Source organism: Sus scrofa, chromosome 4 (assembly GCF_000003025.6).
Source record: "Sus scrofa isolate TJ Tabasco breed Duroc chromosome 4, Sscrofa11.1, whole genome shotgun sequence".
Lineage (NCBI taxonomy): Eukaryota > Metazoa > Chordata > Mammalia > Artiodactyla > Suidae > Sus > Sus scrofa.
Genome location: NC_010446.5, coordinates 60,592,339 through 60,612,004, shown reverse-complemented (window position 1 = coordinate 60,612,004; position 19,666 = coordinate 60,592,339). Strand labels below are relative to the sequence as shown.

The window sequence follows — 19,666 nt, the reverse complement described above, 5'->3', positions numbered from 1 at the left end:
TCCTCATGGTTACTATTTGGGTTTGTTACCACTGCGCCACGACGGGAACTCCTTAAATCTATTTTAATTATTACAATGTGTTAGTTTAGGAATAGATTGCTGGGACAGAGGGCTTGGCTTGTAAATAACACACACATCTGTAGACACTTGTTCTCTTAGCCAGCACTGCTGACCAATGGAGAAAGCTTAGTCCTCTGGACAAAGTAGTTGCAGAAATTATCAATTATTATGGAAAAGATAAAAGTGGACCCCATCACATAACTTATCATAAAAACCAATTATAGTTGGGTTAATAAAATTTGAAAAGGGACATGAGACATCTGATCTTTCTTCCATGAAAGAAATACTTTTAAAAAGAAGTACTGTCATGGGATTTTCTTTATATCGATTCGTGAAGATCTTCCTTATTCTTTTTTTGTAGCTGCATAATACTCTCTTGTATCTATTTTTCACAATATATTCAACCAACATCCTAGGTTGAATACTTAAGTAGGCTCAATACTTTGTAATTTTTTTTTTTTTTTTTTTTGTCTTTTTGCCATTTCTTGGGCTCTTCCTGCAGCATATGGAGGTTCCCAGGCTAGGGGTCCAATCAGAGCTGTAGCTGCCGGCCTACGCCAGAGCCACAGCATTGCAGGATCCAAGCCTCGTCTGACCTACACCACAGCTCACAGCAATGCCAGATCCTTAACCCACTGAGCAAGGTCAGGGATCAAACCCACAACCTCATGGTTCCTAGTCGGATTCTTTAACCACTGCGCCACAATGGGAACTTCTCAATACATTGTAATTACAAACACCTTGTAATTAATAATACTGTGTGTGTGTTGTTGCTGTTGGAGGTTCATTTTCAGGATTACTTTACAGTAATGGGATTGGACCATTAAAGGACAAACGCAACTTTATTTTTCACTTTTATGCAAAATAAACCTGGTCATTCAGTCTTTTCAAAATTCATTTTCAGTCTTCCATCAGTTACACATTATAATTTATACTTAAATTATTTTCTGCAAATTTCTAAAATGTGAATTTTTGATGAGAAATAAAATCCAAAATATTCCATCAAATTCATAGAACCTAATAATTTTTTGCTCATATGCAATATCAAGATCATTACTACTTCACAGATGATATTGTTAAATTATACTACATGTAAAAATAATGTAATAGTTTGCTCTATTAGTACCTAACTTTCATTCTTTTCTTTATATATACCATTGAAAAAACACATTTTTTTTCATAGAAATATTAAGAGTATTAACTATACCAAAGACAAAGAAAATTAAGCAAATTTGGCTGTCCCGTTTACATCTTTAAATACCTGGGATCAAAATGTGGTTTAGTAAATTGCATGAACCCTAAATGTTCATCTATGTGAACAAATATTCTCTACAAAAATTTTTCCTTATTTAACTTTTTCCTCTCTAAATGACCTAAGGCTTTTTAAATAATCAACTTACATATTACACTATAATAAAAATAATTTATAATTTAAAATGCTGTTCTGTCAATTCACAATTTTTACTCCATCACTGAGACATTTTTTTTTTTCATATCATGTATTTTTCAGTGAAGAAATTGGAATGTTGATTTATATTTCTGGTGATGACATCTTAATCTGGATAACTATTCTAGAATATGTTCTTGTCATTGCCACTGTGCCATCGGAACATACGCTTAATGAAACTAGAACTCCCAACTTTTGTTTTGTCAGTGTAGTCCTACAGTTTTAAAATTTATAGCTGATTGTGTTTGTCATCGATAGAGCTGAAAAAATATTTCTTGATGTGATGATTATATATCATTTGTGCATATATTAGAATAGGTGCCAAGTTAGTGAAATCTTTGTTTTTGTCAAGCCCCTAGATGTTTTTGTTTTGTGAGTTGATCCTCAGTTGCCCTCAATTTCTGCAAACTGTTGGACTATGTTGTTGGAAAGTGGTACATGAACTACCATCTTTTTTGAAGATATACCTACCTATAAGCACACACTTTGGATACAATCTTTAACTCATGTTTTAGCAATGTTTATGTATTTTTAGCCTTAGCAACACCATATCCTTTTTTTAAAAGCCTGAAAAGTATACTAATGTTTAAATGGGAAATATAAAATATCTACTTCTACCAGCCTTACAACTCAGCATTCTTGTTTCAAATAATTCAGTTCAATCAATAATCCCATCAGATAATTTGATTTTGACTTTGTTGCTTTAGGCTTTTTTTGTGTTAATGCTTCATTAGCCAACAAATCCCCTCAAATAACACATTGTACTTTCACATGAGAGATGACATTCCTAGGTAAAACTGATGGATATTTGTTCTGCATTTCTTTGAAATCACTTCCTTTTGTCATTATTTTGTGTACTGCTACTGCTATATTCTTGTCTTTTTAGGGCCGCACCTGCAGCATATGGAGGTTCCCAGGCTAGGGGCTGAATCAGAGCTGTAGCTGCCACAGCAACAGGGGATCCAAGCTGTGTCTGCAACGTACACCACAGGTCGTAGCAACGCCAGATCCTTAACCCACTGAGCAAGGCCAGGGGTCGAACTTGTGTCTTCATGGATGCTAGTCAGATTCATTTCTGCTGAGCCTTGGCAGGAACTCTACTGCTACATTCTTGAAAGGTGTATCTTGTCTTAACAACAGTAGCAAAATACATTTTAGTTTATATTGCTTTTAACAAAATAGACCTTAAAAATAATAACACAAATTTTACTTCTCTTATTTAGCTATAATGTTAAATCATAAATTTAAAAAGTAGGCTTAAAAACTGTTATATCTGGAATGGATGGACAATGGGATCCTACTGCACAGCACAGAGAAGTGTGTGCGATTGGGTCTCTGTTGTGCAATAGAATTTGATGAAACATTGTAAATCAACTATAATAATAATTAAAAAATAAATAAAAAATACAAAGCAGGCTTAATAATATATGAAAAGAATGTACAGATATTCTATACATATATATATATGTACTCAGATTTTACTTGATTTTTATCCTCTTTTGGATTACAGTTACCAATCTAATCTTAAAAATCTCACATGGTCTTACTACACATGACTCATATGTGGTTTTTGTCATATTATGAGTCACCACATGGATTCAGCAGAACCAAACTGAAGAAACTCTGTTAAATGAGATGAGTTCACTGATTGTGAGTTTGGATATTACAACAAAGTTCAATTGCTGTTAAAGACTCTAAGTGATTAGCCTCCATTTCTGTACTTTTCCCATCATGGATTTGTAACAAACAATTCACAAACTAGCTTGGGTCCCCAAATCGTATGTTGATATGTACACCTGGAACATAGACCAGAATATCTATAGCAGCACTTTTTTTAAAAAGCAAAAAGTTGGAAACACCCCAAATGTCTGTCAGTAGCAGAATGGAAAAATGCACTGTGGTATGTTCACATGATGATTGACTGTAAAGCAGAGGAAGTAAATAAATCACTCCTCTATCCATCAACATAGATAAATCTTGTAAACACAACGTTCAGAAAAAAACTCAAGCCAAAGAAGATATTATAGTAATGTTTCATTTATATAAAGACCCAAACAGAAACAACTAAACAGTACATCATTGTTATTAGTTCATACACATGAGGCAAAACTCACGGAAAAGTAAGGAATTACTAGGACGGGCTAGTAATGAACTCTAGTAGGAGTGGGAATTCAATAAGGAAAGATACCCAAGGCCTTCATAGTCACTCTTTCATAGGCTGAATACTGGGCATATGGATATTTGTTTCGTTATAATTATTAAGCTGAACAGATATTAAATTTTATTGTTCGGAGTTCCTGTTGTGGATCAGCGGGTTAAGAACCTGACATAGTGTCTAAGAGGATGCGGGTTTGATCCCTGGCCTTGCTCAGTGGGTTAAGGAGCCAGCATTGCTGCAAGCTGCAGCATAGGTTGCCGATGTTGCTCGGATCTGGTGTTGCCGTGGCTGTGGTGTAGACCAGCAGCTGTAGCTCTGATTCAGCCCCTAGCCTGGGAACTTCCATATGCCACAGGTACAGCCCTAAAAAGAAAATGAAAATATTCCCAGATAAGGAGGCTCAGGATTATAAAGCTTTGAGTTCACATGAATATATATGTTTGGTTTAATTCTAATCAGGAAAGTAATAAGCAAAATAAAATTAAAAAAGTAATACCCATAAATGTCCAAAGGCCTCCTGTGAGGGACAAGACATAATTATTCTCTACTGAATTTCAGTATAGGGGGTTGATCAGAGCAACATAAACACCTTGTTTTTAAGGTGTTTGGGATTATAAAAATTATAATAAAATGTCCACATTGAGTGAGTTGGCCAGACTCATTGTACAATGAATACTCGGATCACTGTGACTGAAAATCACTACAGTGCACCTGGATACCAAAACTCATGCTCTACTACTTAGTGACTCATATTTTAATCAGCCTGCTTAATTGCATTATCTGGTTTTCCAGTATCTAAAATGAAAAGAACAATAGCACTAAAAACTTCTCCGAATTATTGCAAAAACTCTGTGAGAAAACATATATTAAAAGTTTAGCATTATACGTTAGTTGACAAAAATTATCCTACCCTCGTGCTAATGAAGAATTCTATGAAATTAGATTTTTTGAAAGTTTATTATTTTATTTTTTAAACTTATTTACTTTTTTAAAATTTCCCCAGTACATTAGTTTTTTTTCTAGTGTACAGCATGGTGACCCAGTTACACATACATGTATACATTCTTTTTCCTCACATCATCATGCTCCATCATAAGTGACTAGATATAGTTCCCAGTGCTGCACAGCAGGATCTCATTGCTAATCCAGACTATTGCCTTTGGAATGGATTAGCAAGTTTATTTTTGGATATAGTGTACATAATATTGTGTGATTTTTTTCCACCTGTGTTGTATACATCCATCTATGCCAGTCTTTCTCTGTGATAAATTCATTATAATTTATTTTATATTATGACAAAATAAATTTTTATAAAGCCTCCCTTTCTCTTCCTCCTCCCTAAAGTTAGAAACTGTTAAGTATGAATGAACAAGTGTGACTTGCCATACTGGATATCAATTGAACATTACAATTATAATAATTAGAGCTCTATGATATTGATTCAAGAAGACTAGAGCAGTGTAACAATATAAAAACTCTGAAATTGACCCTAATGTTTATAAATTTATAAAATATATATTATCTGATATAAATCTAAATATATGTAATATAATATATCAACGATCATGATGTTTCTAAGGAAAAAATTTAGAAAGTACTGCTGGATGTCATTTGGAATGAAAAATTATGAGTGAAATATAAAGATAGTAAAAAAAAATACACACACAAAAGGCCAAATATCTATCTGATCTTGGGATAAGGGAAACTTTATAAATATAAAACCATGTAAAAAACTATAAAGGGAATAATAATAGGTTTATAGAAGAGAAATATTGTATAAACTATATAGAAACATCATAACATAAAAATCAAACAACCACCTATGGACATTATATCCTATAAATATTACAGGAATAGGTTTAAATCTCTAACACACAAAGAATTCCGTAAACTAAGAAGAAAAATTCTCAAACTTCAATAAAAATGACAAACTAAAAGCTCAGTTTTCCTGGTGTATTAATTAGGATGAAAATTATACAGGCAGAACTCAGTGTCCCCAAAGAGTTGCTCAGATAAAATAGAAATTTCTTTCTTTCACGTAACATCCCAAAGTCTCTGATCTGGGTTGAAGGACATTTTTGTTTCATGTGGTCATTTAGGGGCTCAGATCATTTCTCTCTTGTTGCTTTGCCATCTCCTAGGGCAATATTTGGCATTTTTTTCTTTTTTTTTTTCTTTTTCTGTAAAGGACCAGGCTATTGTAGGATTTGGGGCCATTTGGTATCTCTTGAATATTACTCAGTTTTGCAGTTGTAGGGTAAAAGTGGCCATAGACAATACATAAACAAATGGATATAACTCTGTTCCAATAAAATTTTATTTACTAAAAGAGGCAGCTCTTTAGTTTTATGACCCTTACCCTAGGGCATTGTCTCGCCCTGCCTGGGTGATGTGAAATCACAGGAACATTTGCATTTCAGCTTTCAGGAAGCAGACACCCTGGAGGATTTCATACATGGTGTTTTAAGGCGTAGGCACATAAATAACAAGCATCACTTTGAACCCATTCCACTGGTGCAAACTTAGCTACATGACTCCACCCAGTTGCCAAGGGGGCTGGGAAATGCGGTCTCCAATCCACAGTGCCCAATTATTAATCTCTGGCTGTGGAAAGAGGAACATGTCTTTGATACCTGTCTCTGCCAAACTGTTAATCATGGAAATTCAACATCACTTTACAACTTTATAATAAATGGTATAAATACATATTATTAAAGAACAAATATTATAAGTTCCAATATTGGCATTATACCCTTACTAGTAATATATACAATAACAAATAATCGTTGCAACCTTAATATATGTCCAACATCCTTTATCCCTAGTAACCTCACATCCTGTTATCCATAACAGTACTCAAAAGATGGGTACATTGTCACCACTTTCCAAATGAGGATCTGCGTTTTCAAGAGTTTAAAGTCTAAACCACACAATTAGTATGTGTTTGAGCCATAATTTTACTCAAGGCACTCCTGTTCCAAAAACCTTGCTCATCACTCGTGGATAATAAAAAAAAGACCACTTTTTTGAGAATGCATTAATTTTGTGGGTCCAGATCTTTAGAGAAATTTATACCATCTGACTTAATGATCGTGCTTCTAGGATATTTTCCTGTTTTAAAATAATTCATGATGTAGTCAAAGTCATTACAGTTTATTGTCTAGCTATTAAAAGAATATTTTCAGGAGTTCCTGTTGTGGTTCAGCGGAAGCGAATCTGACTAGCATCCATGAGGATGCAGGTTTGATCCCTGGCCTTGCTCAGTGGGTTAAGGATCCAGTGTTGCCTGGAGCTGTGGTGTAGGTTGCAGACTCGGCTCAGATCCTGCGTTGCTGTGGCTGTGGCATAGGCCAGCAGCTATAGCTCTGATTCTACTCCTAACCTAGAAACCTCTGTATGCATGGGTGCGGCCAGAAAAAATAAAAATATTTTCAGATAATAATGATATAGGACAATGCTCAAGGCATTATATTGCATGAAAAGAAGAAAAAAAATGGAAAAAATCTACAAATAGAGAATAATATGTATATGGCAAATGTTTATATACATGAGTGTATAATACGTTACGCATTCATATGTAATATATATGTGCATATAAATATATATGTATATCTAATGTAAGAAAACATTCAAAGTAGTAATTTGGATAAAATTATAGGTTATTTTTTCTTTTTACTTTCATATATTTTACAAAATTTTCAATAATAGGCCTACATTTTGTTTACATTCAAATATCAAAGCTAATAATTAAGAATGTCTTTCTCTCGAGCCCATATTTCTTTAGTGTTATTATAATGCTTAATATAGTTAAACAAGAATGAACATTTTTAGAAAAATACTTAAACCAAGTAAATCAAATTTAGATGAAATTCATTTTTTTTTTATATAGGCGTGTTTTCATTTACATAAGGAGTGTATTTTCCTGGCATATGTGTGTCTTTTCACATGGCTGCTTTTATATTTCCATTTTGGTAGCTTTGGGTTCTATATACTCTTTGGTAGGCCACCTTATTTTCTATTTAGTGTTAATTTCTGCCAAGAAAGGTATATCTTTGAAGTTATTTTTATTTTAGTGTCTAGTACAGCACCAATAAGATTTCAGATTTCTTAACTGAGCTTCTGGTTGTAGTTAGAGGTAGAATGGATCAGTGGCACAAAAAACATACATGATGGCTCACCAAATATGATTTAGAAAGATGTAAATTCTCTTTTCCTTTTTTCTCTCTAATATTAAGTTTATTCTTTATCACACTATTTTAAGTTCTGAGAAAGGCCGTAATCTTCAAAACTAGAAACTAGAAAACTTTTGAGAGTTAAGTGCATGCTATTATTAATTAGGCTTGGACAACAAAGACTGTCACATCTTGTGCAAATCTAGACTCCTGATCAACACAGCAAGTGTCAGCATGACTAATCAAATTTAATGTTCAATGGAAGATTTATTATTCAATTCTTAGGAAGTAATCACAAACCCCATTTAATATAACATTTATATTAAAACAACATTTGATTTTATGTTAGAATGGAAACATTAAGTTGATATATTATCTCATTTTGAAGAGAGTAGAGATTGTAGGAACTGACTCTTGGTTTTCATTTGGAGTATTGGTAAATTTGTTTATGTCATAGGTCCAACTTGAAAGTCAACATTTTACTTACTAATTTACGTAAAAATTTTAGTTTCTGACTCATAATTATCCATTTCTTTATTATTATTATTATTTTTGTCTTTTTATCTTTTTGGGGCCGTACCCATGGCATGTGGATGTTCCCAGGCTAAGGGTTAAATTGGAGCTGTAGCCATCAGCCTACACCAGAGCCACAGCAATGTGGGATCCAAGCTGTGTCTGCAATCTACACCACAGCTCATGGCAATGCCGGATCCTTAACCTAGTGAGTAAGGTCGGGGATCGAACCCGCAGCTTCATGGTTCCTAGTCGGATTCGTTTCTGCTGCGCCACTATGGGAATTCCTTATTTATTTATTTATTTTTAGAATTACCCATTTCTTAGATTTTGCATGTACTTTTTGTTTTATAAATGCTGTGGTAGAGAAATAGGATTTTTAACTCCTCAAGAGGGATGCCATACTTTAGAAACACAAAGCTGTTTCTAGACAGACTACTAGGTTCAGCTTAGCTCACCCTCTAGTTTGATAACTTGTTCTCACACTTGGTTTCTTATCTAGAGTTTCATTATATGAGCCTCAGCACAAATCTCAAGTTAGCCTCCTTTATTATTTTTTTTTATTACTCAAATGAATTTATCACATCTGTAGTTGTATAATGATCATAACAATCTGATTTCACAGGATTTCCGTCCCACAGCCCAAGCACATCCCTCCACCCTCCAAACTGTCTCCTCCAGAGACCATAAGTTTTTCTTTTTTTTTTTTTTTTTTTTTGTCTTTTGTCTTTTTTGTTGTTGTTTTGTTGTTGTTGTTGTTGTTGCTATTTCTTGGGCCGCTCCCGCGGCATATGGAGGTTCCCAGGCTAGGGGTTGAATTGGAGCTGTAGCCACCGGCCTACGCCAGAGCCACAGCAACGCGGGATCCGAGCCGCGTCTGCAACCTACACCACAGCTCACGGCAACGCCGGATCGTTAACCCACTGAGCAAGGGCAGGGACCGAACCCGCAACCTCATGGTTCCTAGTCGGATTCGTTAACCACTGCGCCACGACGGGAACTCCCATAAGTTTTTCAATGTCTGTGAGTCAGCATCTGTTCTGCAAAGAAGTTCAGTCTGTCCTTTTTTTCAGATTCCACATGTCAGTGAAAGCATTTGATGTTGGTGTCTCATTGTATGGCTGACTCTCCTTTATTATTCTTGAGCTTATTCAAATCTTTAAAAACTAGTTTTGTGGATGCAAACTATATACAGTGTTTTTTAGTAAAGATGCATGTCACCAGTTATATAAACTTGGGCTCTTCAAGTTTATTTCCTCTAAGATTATACTTTAAAGACCTGACTTTATTTTTCAAATGTTAAAGGCAAGTCAAATATACATAAAGTTTCCCTTTGCACATGCTTCATTTTTGAGTGGTAGCCAGTTCTTATATACTTGGGTGACATCCTTTCTACCCATTATTTTTGCTACCAATGAAGAAACTCATGACCTGTGAAGATTTCTGAGCCTGTATCTTACTAGAAAAAATAATTTAGAATTACAGGGGTTGTTATAGGAAGGTGAGAAAGAGGAACCTACTATAGCCTTATATCTGCCAAAAAACTTTAAACTTTATGATGGGAATTTATATAATATTGCTTTCTCACAGGATGTATAGAATGTCACTCAGTCACTGACAGAATAAAATATTAGAGGTGCGGAAGGCCCAATGTGATCATGGAGCATCATTTCTGACTTTTACAGAAAGCTGACAACTAGACAGGATTGTTCCCGGCTTGATGTTTTCATTGCACTCTTTTCTATCTATTTATTGAACTTATATTATCTTGAAGGGTATGTCCATAGATTTGTCTTCCGCTTGAATGAGGGATGCTTGAAGGCACATTTGATTATCATTCAATAGATATACTTGAATAAATTAATGAGGAAAGGAATGATTACATAATTAAATTTAAGAGATTAAGTCCTCACCATTACATAGCAGTAATGTCAGGCCCCCTCAATTTAAGCTTTCTATTCTCTGTCCCAGGCTGTTCTAATACCTACAGCCAGACTCCTTAGTCCAGGACTATCAGTTCTGTTCATTCCTTGCCAGAAGCAGAATATTTTAGGAACTAAAGAGATTGATTTTGACCTCCTAGATTTAGGTCTTATTCTACCTCAACCATGGGCAGGTTGTTTATTTCATAGTTCTGATCTCTGTTTTATGTTTTATTTTGCAAAATGAGGAAAATAACATCTCCCATAGGACGTTACTGAGGATTAAGTATGATAAATACAAAATGGTTAGTACACTTCCTAGGACATTCTAAGGACTCCAGCTGCTTACCCTCCTGTTCTGCAGTCACACTGGCCCACCCGAAGTCTCCAGAATGCCCAGAGATTGTTGCTGCTTCCATGTAGCTGCTGCACACCGTGGGAAGGGCTCTCCACTGTTGCCCTTTTCTCCCTAGTTATTTTCTGAGGTCTCTTCCTACATGTCAAATTCTTGGAGGTCTTCTCCAATCAAATTAAAAATAGCCTTCATCACGCTATCATCTCATCATGTTTCATTTCTTTTCATTGTATTCAGCAGGCACTCATATTTTGATATGTATTTTTATAGTACCCCCTTGTGCACAAGAATGAGGTCCATGAGAGCAGGGACTTTGTCCTTAATTCATTGCTCTGTTCCCAGCACTTAGGGAGCATCTTGTCTATGGCATCATTAAACACTGTCTTTTGACTGAACGAAAGAAATCATATAAGAATATGCTGGTATTAAAAATCAAACTACTTAGAAACACACATATATATGTATGTTGCTATAAACATTAGCATTTTGGATGGAATAACATAAAACTGTCAATTATATATGAAAAATGAGATATAGGTCATAAATCCCTCCTTCCCTTTTACTCCCGCACATCTCCCTTTTGTGCAGATAACATATTCCTTAAGTGCAGATGACATATTCCTTCTTCTATCAAAAACCAAACAAATAATTCATCCTCCAATTTAAGTATATCAACCATCAGAGCAATAAAACACTAACTGTAAGTTTTTGGGAAATTGACTTCCTAAGAAATTAATACCAGATTACTATGCTCTTTTTGAAAACACAAAATGTAGTTTTAGAGAAAGTGAAATTTATGAACTTTTTAAATCTAGGTGTTATATTTCGCATAGCTCTTCCATCTGTCTCTATTTAGAGGTATTTTATTTATTTGTATTTAAGAATCACATAGCTTCTAGACAGGAAATAACTGATAATTTAAAAAATAAGGTTCATAAACTGTTGGTATCTTTAGTCACATACATATTCAACCATGACAACAATGCAGTGATTAATGTTCAGGTAATTTATGCTCAAGAGAACAATTAAAATCAATTGCTACAACCTGGTGTTTCCTGTTACGCCTGAGCATTGAAGAACTATAATGTTCTGGATAACTCAGCTTAAAGTATAGCAAAATGAAATGTGCAAGTAATTTCAGAAAATGTTCTACTAACATTTATCTTGATAAATTATTTCAGTTCTCTGATTTTGCAGACACATCCACTGTCATTCAGTGTCATTGAAATAACTGAAAAAGCTCATAGGAGTAGTAATTGCCTTTACATTTTCCGGTTGGATGTTAAAATGATTTTTAAAAATAACCATGATGCACTGTTAATACAGTTTCTTCTATAATTTACTTTAGTTGCTTTTAAAATACTAGCAGTTACAATATTTGTATATTTTCTTTATGAAGACTGATTTAATCTCCTCTTCTTCAAAATATTAACCAAACCAAACCAAACCAAAAGCAAAAAACAAAACGTTCTAATTGAATAGAGTAATAATCTCAATGGAATTTGGTCTTCTAAATCAGAACTGGTTTGTGGCAAGTTATATGAACTTTTCTACCTTATGGACATAGTTAACTAACTGGTTATGGGAACTATAAAATACATTATTTTTTTATCTGAGACTTCTTTGTCCAAAAGTACATATTTTATTAACCTGCCCATAACCTTGCATACCTAAAAGGCTCATTTCCTACACTTCTGAGATCTTATGCTCTCCGTAAGATCTTAATTGAATTATTCAAAATTCAGCATAGCATTGTTATTGTTACTGAGGAAGGAAACAGAAAAGTATAAAGTTAATTTTAAATGGATTAATCACCTACCGAGAATGAGTTTTTAAAAGTTTGAGGGTAGTATGAGCACTGAAATGTAATACAGTTCAAGAAGAGACTTTTGGGACTATTGTGAGCATTTGCTGATTTGTATGCTTGAGGTTTTTGGTTTTTTTTTTTTTTTTTTTTTTAACCTTTTTTCTATTTTCCTGAAAGCACAGTCCTCTGAAAAATGCAACACTTTTAAAAAAAAAAAATTTTTTTTTTTTGTCTTTTTGCCATTTTCTTGGGCCGCTCTGGCGGCATATGGAAGTTCCCAGGCTAGGGGTCTAATCGGAGCTGTAGCCACCGGCCTACACCAGAGCCACAGCAACGAGATCCGAGCCGTGTCTGCAACCTACACCACAGCTCACGGCAACGCCAGATCCTTAACCCACTGAGTAAGGGCAGGGATCGAACCCACAACCTCATGGTTCCTGGTCGGATTCGTTAACCACTGCGCCATGACGGGAACTCCTGACAAATGTAACACTTTTTGTTTTTTCTTGGATTGCTTGATTTTCATTTCAAGTTTTTACTTGATGTTATATCTTATATGGGCCATTTTTAGGCCTAATTCCTTTTTAGATAATGGAACATAAAGAATTGACTCCAAAATTTCCTCTAAAAGTATAAAAAATACAGTTCTTACCAGAGTAGTGACTTAAATCTCTTCCTGATAGTCTGAAAATGATGAAATTAACACTCTCTGTAAAAGCCACATAGGATGAAGGATCTGTTTTAACCAGTTAATTTGTTTAAATATTTACCAAGTCTGATATATCCAGACAGATCCATTGACTAATTAATTAATTTAGTCATTTACCAAGTATCTGAAGTATTCAAAGTAGATTCCAAGGCCTCATATTATAGTGAGGAACTGTTCTGTGGGCCAGTTGTAAAGAGAAGACACGTGCAACTGTTTTCATGATGAAAAACCATATTTCTTACATACCCTTAATCTAAGAGAAAGTGAGACTTGGATGTGCATTAACCTCCACTGCCCTGCCCCTCTTTTGGCACAGTCAGGTCTCCTTGACTTGAAGAGAGCTGGGGTGTGAGCTAAACTGGTGGGCCTTAGGTCATGGCCCTAAGCAGATTCATGGGGAACTTGGCATCATCACTATGTTGGATTCAGGATCCTCAAGATGGGGTGATTAATTTAGTGATAGAGGAGTGACCATCATAAGGTAGAGTTCCTTGTTAGATAGTGGAAACTTTTAAGAGAATAAACACTTGCTAGGACTGCTGCAGAAATTAATTCCTCCTTCCTGAGGAATTATCAAAATGTGTTTATGCCAAATGCAGTGTATAAAATGAAATGGTTATTTTTTTAGAAGTGTATATGCATACACACACATATATATACTTACAAATGAGTGTGTATGTGTGTACACATACAGTTATATGTATACATGGCTAGGAGTGAGATACTGACCATTTACAGTAAAGAGCAAATTAGAGAATGATGCTAATTTTAAAAAAAATTGAATGGGCTGTTCTATTTCAAGACCAGCCTGTTCATTGCTAGGTGATTAGGATTAGAAACATACATTTGGGAGATAATAATAATAGTAGCAGCTCTAATCGTACATAAGATTTTTGAATTAATGTATTTATATATAAACAAGATGAGGTTAAAGACCAAATCTTGAAGTAAGGATAGGAGGAAAATGTAAAACCCAGTTTAGAAGAGGAGGAAGGAAGGAAATAATTAGGAGAAAGAAGGCGACTGTTTATATTTAATAAACTAGATTTATCTACTTACCATGGAGGGAAAGTTGTCAAAACAAGGGAAAACCCTGAGGATAAAGACACGCTTAGACTGATTGTCATTATTATTATTTTTTAATAGTTATTTCCCCAATACAATGTTTTTTCCTACTATACAGCATGGTGACCCAGTTACACATACATGTACACATTCTATTTTTGCACATTATCATGCTGCATCATAAGTGACTAGACATAGTTCCCAGTGCTACACAGCAGGATCTCATTGCTAATCCATTCCAAACACAATAGTTTGTATCTACTAACCCTAAGCTCCCCAACCACCCCACTCTCCAGACTGATTTTCAAAGACTTCATTTTTCCCAAAGAAAGCAAGGGATCCAATTTTTGTGATTTCTACTGAAACACAAAACAAAACAAAAACCTGTTCTGACTTTGACAGTTCTAGATATGTGTGAATGTCTCCATTGTCCTGTAAGCTCCTTGAAAGCAGGGATTGTGTCTTCTTCATGTCTTTGTTTCCTAAAAGTCTGGTGCCTTTGTTACATTTATGTAATTGAATTTATACACTCGTGGGAAGAGGCAATAACTTCCACTTCCAGGTTGGCATTCAGGGGCAGAGTTCAGGTTTCTTCAGCATAGTTAAGTAGGTCAAAGTTAAGAATACAGTTTTCCTCTCATGTATGCTTTTAAATCAAAAGCAAAAGTTGCAGAGAATAATAATAATCCCTCTTGCTCTCTTTTATTTTCCTAACGACTTTCTGATATTTTGAACTGTTTTTGATGGATAAAAATGCGTGTAAAAATTCTATTTCTGTTAAAATATATAATTTTAAGGGACAGTAATGGTTCTTTTATCTTAGATGGTAAGATTCTGAAATAAGCTATTGTAACTATATTCAAAATACAATAATTTAAAATATTGGCATTTTTAATTTTTCCATTTATTTTTCTTCACTCACAATGACTACATTCATTCCACATTCACTGAACAAATGCATATCTATGTGTGTATCTACCACCTATCTGCCTATCTATCCATCTATTATTAAAACACTTCTAGGCAGGGTGGGATTATATAAATAGACATAATTTCTATCTTCTAATAAGAAGGAGCTTCATAGCGAATAACACATATAAAATTGAATAGAACATGGGCTAAATGGTAATATCAAATGTGTCTTTTTTAAAGATGGTCTGTATAATCCTCGCCTTTAAAATTTTTTTTTAAATTTTTATTTTGGGCTGTGCCTGTGGCACATGGAAGTTCCCAGTCCAGGGGTCTAACTGGAGTTGCAGCTGCCGTCCTATAGTCCTACACCACAGCCAAAGAAACACAGGATCTGAGCCGTGACTGTGACCTGTACCACAGCTCACACCAATGCGGGATCCTTAACCTGCTGAGCGAGGGCAGGGTTCGAACCTGCGTCCTCATGGATACTAGTCGGGTTTGTAACCCCATGAGCCACAATGGGATCTCCCTCAAATGTGTCTTGTAGCAGTACATATATGACTGCTTCCCTAGTTGGTATGAAATTTATAAAGTGCAATGGGTTCTTAGGAAAGAGAGATCACTGTGACCTGTCAAGAATATAAGACCTAATTTATGTGGAGAATTTTAAAATGTGCCTGAATTTTTCTCATTATATGGAAAAATATTCTGATTTCTTGGAGCTAAACAAATAAACTGTGTAAAATATGATCAGGAAATCAATAGGAACATGAAAAAAATAGTTGCTTTGTTAGGTGATAGGATTCTGGATAATAAAATATTTATTCTAGTCTTGACTTCATAATGTTGCTCATGTAGTGGTGTTTATAAATGAACTGTGTACTCTGGCTTCATATTAGCAAAGAGAAACAAACTCTGCTATGTCCTTGTTTAAAATCAAGTAACTAATTCATGTATATGCTCCTTCAGGAAATGTTTGTTCATTTGTGCATTTAATCACATACTGTTTATTCATACCTCCCATCTTAGTTTGGGCTGCTCTAACAAATTATTGTCGGCAGGGTAGCTTAAATAACAGACATTTATTCCTTACAGTTCTGGAGGCTGGAAGTCCAGGATCATGGCAACCACGATGGCACCAGCCCTCTTCAGGGTTGCAGATAGAAGACTTGCTGTATCCTTATGTGGCAGAAAGACAACTAGTTAGCTCTCTGGCCTCTTCTTATAAGGGCATTAATCCCATTCATGAGGATTCCACCTTCATGACCTAATAACCTCCCAAAGGCCTTACCTCTAAATACCATCACTTTGGGATTAGGGTTTCAACATATGAATTTTAGAGAGACACAGATATTCAGTCTGTAATACCTGTTATCCTTTGGGATGATCCAGACACTGATAGTGGGGTTGACTGACACTTATCTTCAGAATGCTGGCAGTCTATAAAAAGTTCCCTCTCTCAGAATTGTGAACTTGTGTATGTGTGTGTTTGTGTGTATGTCACTCTGTAAGCATTTAATGAGCACCTACTAGCTTTGTACAAGAAACAGGGACTTTTCTGTTTAGTGATGTATGAAATTCATCCTGATGTCCAATTAAGAAACACCCAAAGCAGTTTTCTTAGAGCCAATGCAAAATACCCATATAAGAGCTGCAGGATCTTTTGGTGAATACCAATAATGGTTCCTTAAGGAGTCATTTTATAAATGAATTAGGTGGTATCTTGAACTGAGGTGCATACCAGTGAAAAACCATATGCCACAGAAATAATGGGAGTTTTGTAATCATTTGTCCTTAGTCAGATTTTATACCAGTTAGGGTGATCATGATTTTCAGTGAGATTTCACGTACTTGTGAGGCCTCCTGGGTACTAATTAACTAGTGCTGTGTTATAATCCTGTACACAGAAAGGTTAAATCAATACATTGCATCTGAGGGAAAAAAAAAAAAAAACTCTAAAAATATTGTGGTCTCAAAGAATTCCTGAAAATGACTGGTGACAAAGTAGTTTGAAAGAGTTAATATAGTTCCCTGCAAGCCTGGTTTACGAAGACAGTACCTATCTCTGTATTGAAAAAATGGATATGGTTTTCAAATTTAGTCTCTTTATGTGTGGAGACTGTGGTGACAGAAAGTGTTTATTTCCTTTAATTCAATTTACCACTTAATCTATAAATGCAAACCATGTTACAGGATGCTTGAAAAAAATAAACTTGAAAGCCAGCGTTGACCTCCCAAACCAGCAGAAGGTGCTCAAAAGACAATAAGGCAAAATTTCATTATATAGACTTCAAGTGGTTTTTTTTTTAAAAAAAAACCCCATAACCTTTCCTACTAAAATGATGAATGCTGTTCTGATTCTAATTGACAAGTGTTATATATAAAAGCATTCTTGCCTTCATTCTTATCAAAACTGTGGGGATTTCCAATGATAGGACAATATTATGTGGGTGGAAACTTCTCAGAAGAATAGAGAACTTATCAGTATTTACTTAGGTTCTATTACATCCAGAGCCATAAAAGCAACTACACTCATAAATTTATAGCCAGTCAAGGATATTGCCTCTTCCCCAAAGAGGCTAGATATTAAAGAAGTAGAGTGAATGAGCTCAAATCGTGGTTTCAATATTGGAGGAGTTTTCCTCCTTCATATTTCAACTTATAGACAGTATGTTATGAAGAATCACTGGCTAGCTGACTTGGCGGCGGGGGGGGGGGGTCTGGAGGCAAAAGACAATCTTAATCTTTCTTCTTACAAATTTTCTTTTTTCTTCTACAATTAGTACCTAGTAATAATATCTGTACTTTAATGAATTCTAACTGTAGCCTAACGATCAGTCAACTTGCTTGGACGGATGTTTTTATAAATTCACTTTTGCAGATAAAGAAACTGGAGGTTCGCAGAGGGTAGGAATCTTGCTCAAAGTCACCTAGCAAAGACTGGGCTTAAGCCCAGATCTTTCTGATTCTGGAGGAGCCTCTGTATTACCTTCCTAGTTCTGCTGTAACAAATGGCAGTAAACTGGGTGGCTTGAAATAACACAGATTTATTATTTTACAACTCTGAAGGTTAGAAGTCCCAAAGGGGTCTTGTTGGGCTGAATTCCAGGTGTAGCCAGACTGCATTCCTCTGGAGACACTTGGGGAGTATTCCTTCTCTTGGCCTTTTCTGCTTGTACAGTCTTCCCCCATCCCTTGGCTCATGGCCTCTTCTTCCATCCTCAGAGCCAACAATCTCATTGCTTTTTTATTCCTGTCATCGCATTTCCTTTTCTGACTCTTTTGTCTCCCTGTCTCCTCTTTGAAGGACTCTTGTAATTACACTGTGTCCACCCCAATTATCCAGGATAATCTGCCTATTTTAAAGATCCTTGACCACATCTGCAACGTCACTTTTGCAGTATAAGGTAACGTATTCGTGGCTTCCGTGATTAGGGCATCTTCTGACGAGGACCAAAGCTTAAACAGTTCTAGGTAAATATACTGCCATTCTAAGTGTATTTCAAAATCGATATTTTGATATTTGGTAGACCAAATCATAATCAGTAAGATTAATGACCACTAAAATGATGATAGGGTATAACATGTATAGATTATATATATAGTACATAATGAAGTGGTTCTGAATCTAGAAAAATTCCTGCTCCATCACTTACTACCTGTACAACCTGAGGGGACTCTCTTAGTGCCATTTCTTTAGAATTGAAATGGTGGTAACTTATACCAAATTTTATTCATAGAACAAATGGAAACATAATTAAACAGTGAGCAGGTAGATGGTCAATAACTGCTTGTTTCTTCACCTCAATTTTTAGAAAATAACAAAGAGAAGGCAGGTAAAATATTACATGTGTCCTCAAGTGTCACAAGTACTGTCTGATAATAATTAAACTATGGAAACTATTTATTTTCTAAATATGTTAAGCATTTTATAGGCTTTATTTTTATTTAACAAATAATATTCTGTGGTTCAGTATTCTCTCTTTTTCTTTTAGTGTGCTTTGTTTTTTGGTACTTTTTTTGGCCTGCCTTTTTTTTTTTTTTTTTTTTTTACTAAAATGTTAAACAGAGTATCTGAATTCATTCATTACCTGATGATGACTTTTTTCTGATTCCATTTTTCATACTTAGCTTTTTAAGATGAAACTTTCCTTATTGCTTGTTGTTAAGTGTACAACTAATAGATTCATGGGAAATTGATCCTGGTCAGTCTTTTAAAATATTTTTTTTTTAATTATAATCTCACATTAAAGAGAGTTATAATAAAGCACTATCTGTGCCTCATTATTCCTTTGCTCCGCTCACCTTCTCAGGGGCAACTCTTAACTGGACGTTTTTAGTTGTTTTTCTTTGCACTGCTATTCTGCAATTCTTAATCACATGACCTTGGAGCTGATATCCTTGACCTCTGATGTGAAACTTGCAGATCTGTCCCACTTTGCTTACCCTGCCTTTCCCTGCACCTCCTTTCAGCATTTGACATTTATATTTTTAGTTTTGTTCTTTTATTGATTACTTTTATAATGCAAAATATGTAGCTGAAAGT

At 35.0% G+C, this 19,666-nt stretch overlaps 1 protein-coding gene across 4 annotated transcripts in view; it reads left to right on the top strand.

Moving 5' to 3' along the window:
* HNF4G (hepatocyte nuclear factor 4 gamma) overlaps positions 1-19,666 on the top strand; it is a 135,665-nt gene that overhangs the window by 29,048 nt on the left and 86,951 nt on the right. Inside the window, exon 1 of one of the 4 annotated variants that reach the window (XM_021089185.1) lies at positions 17,853-18,594. The exons of the other annotated variants lie outside the window; for them this stretch is intronic. The gene's annotated coding sequence lies outside the window, so the exon portion shown is untranslated. Of the gene's footprint in view, positions 1-17,852; positions 18,595-19,666 lie in introns of those variants that run through there. 4 annotated transcript variants of the gene reach the window in all.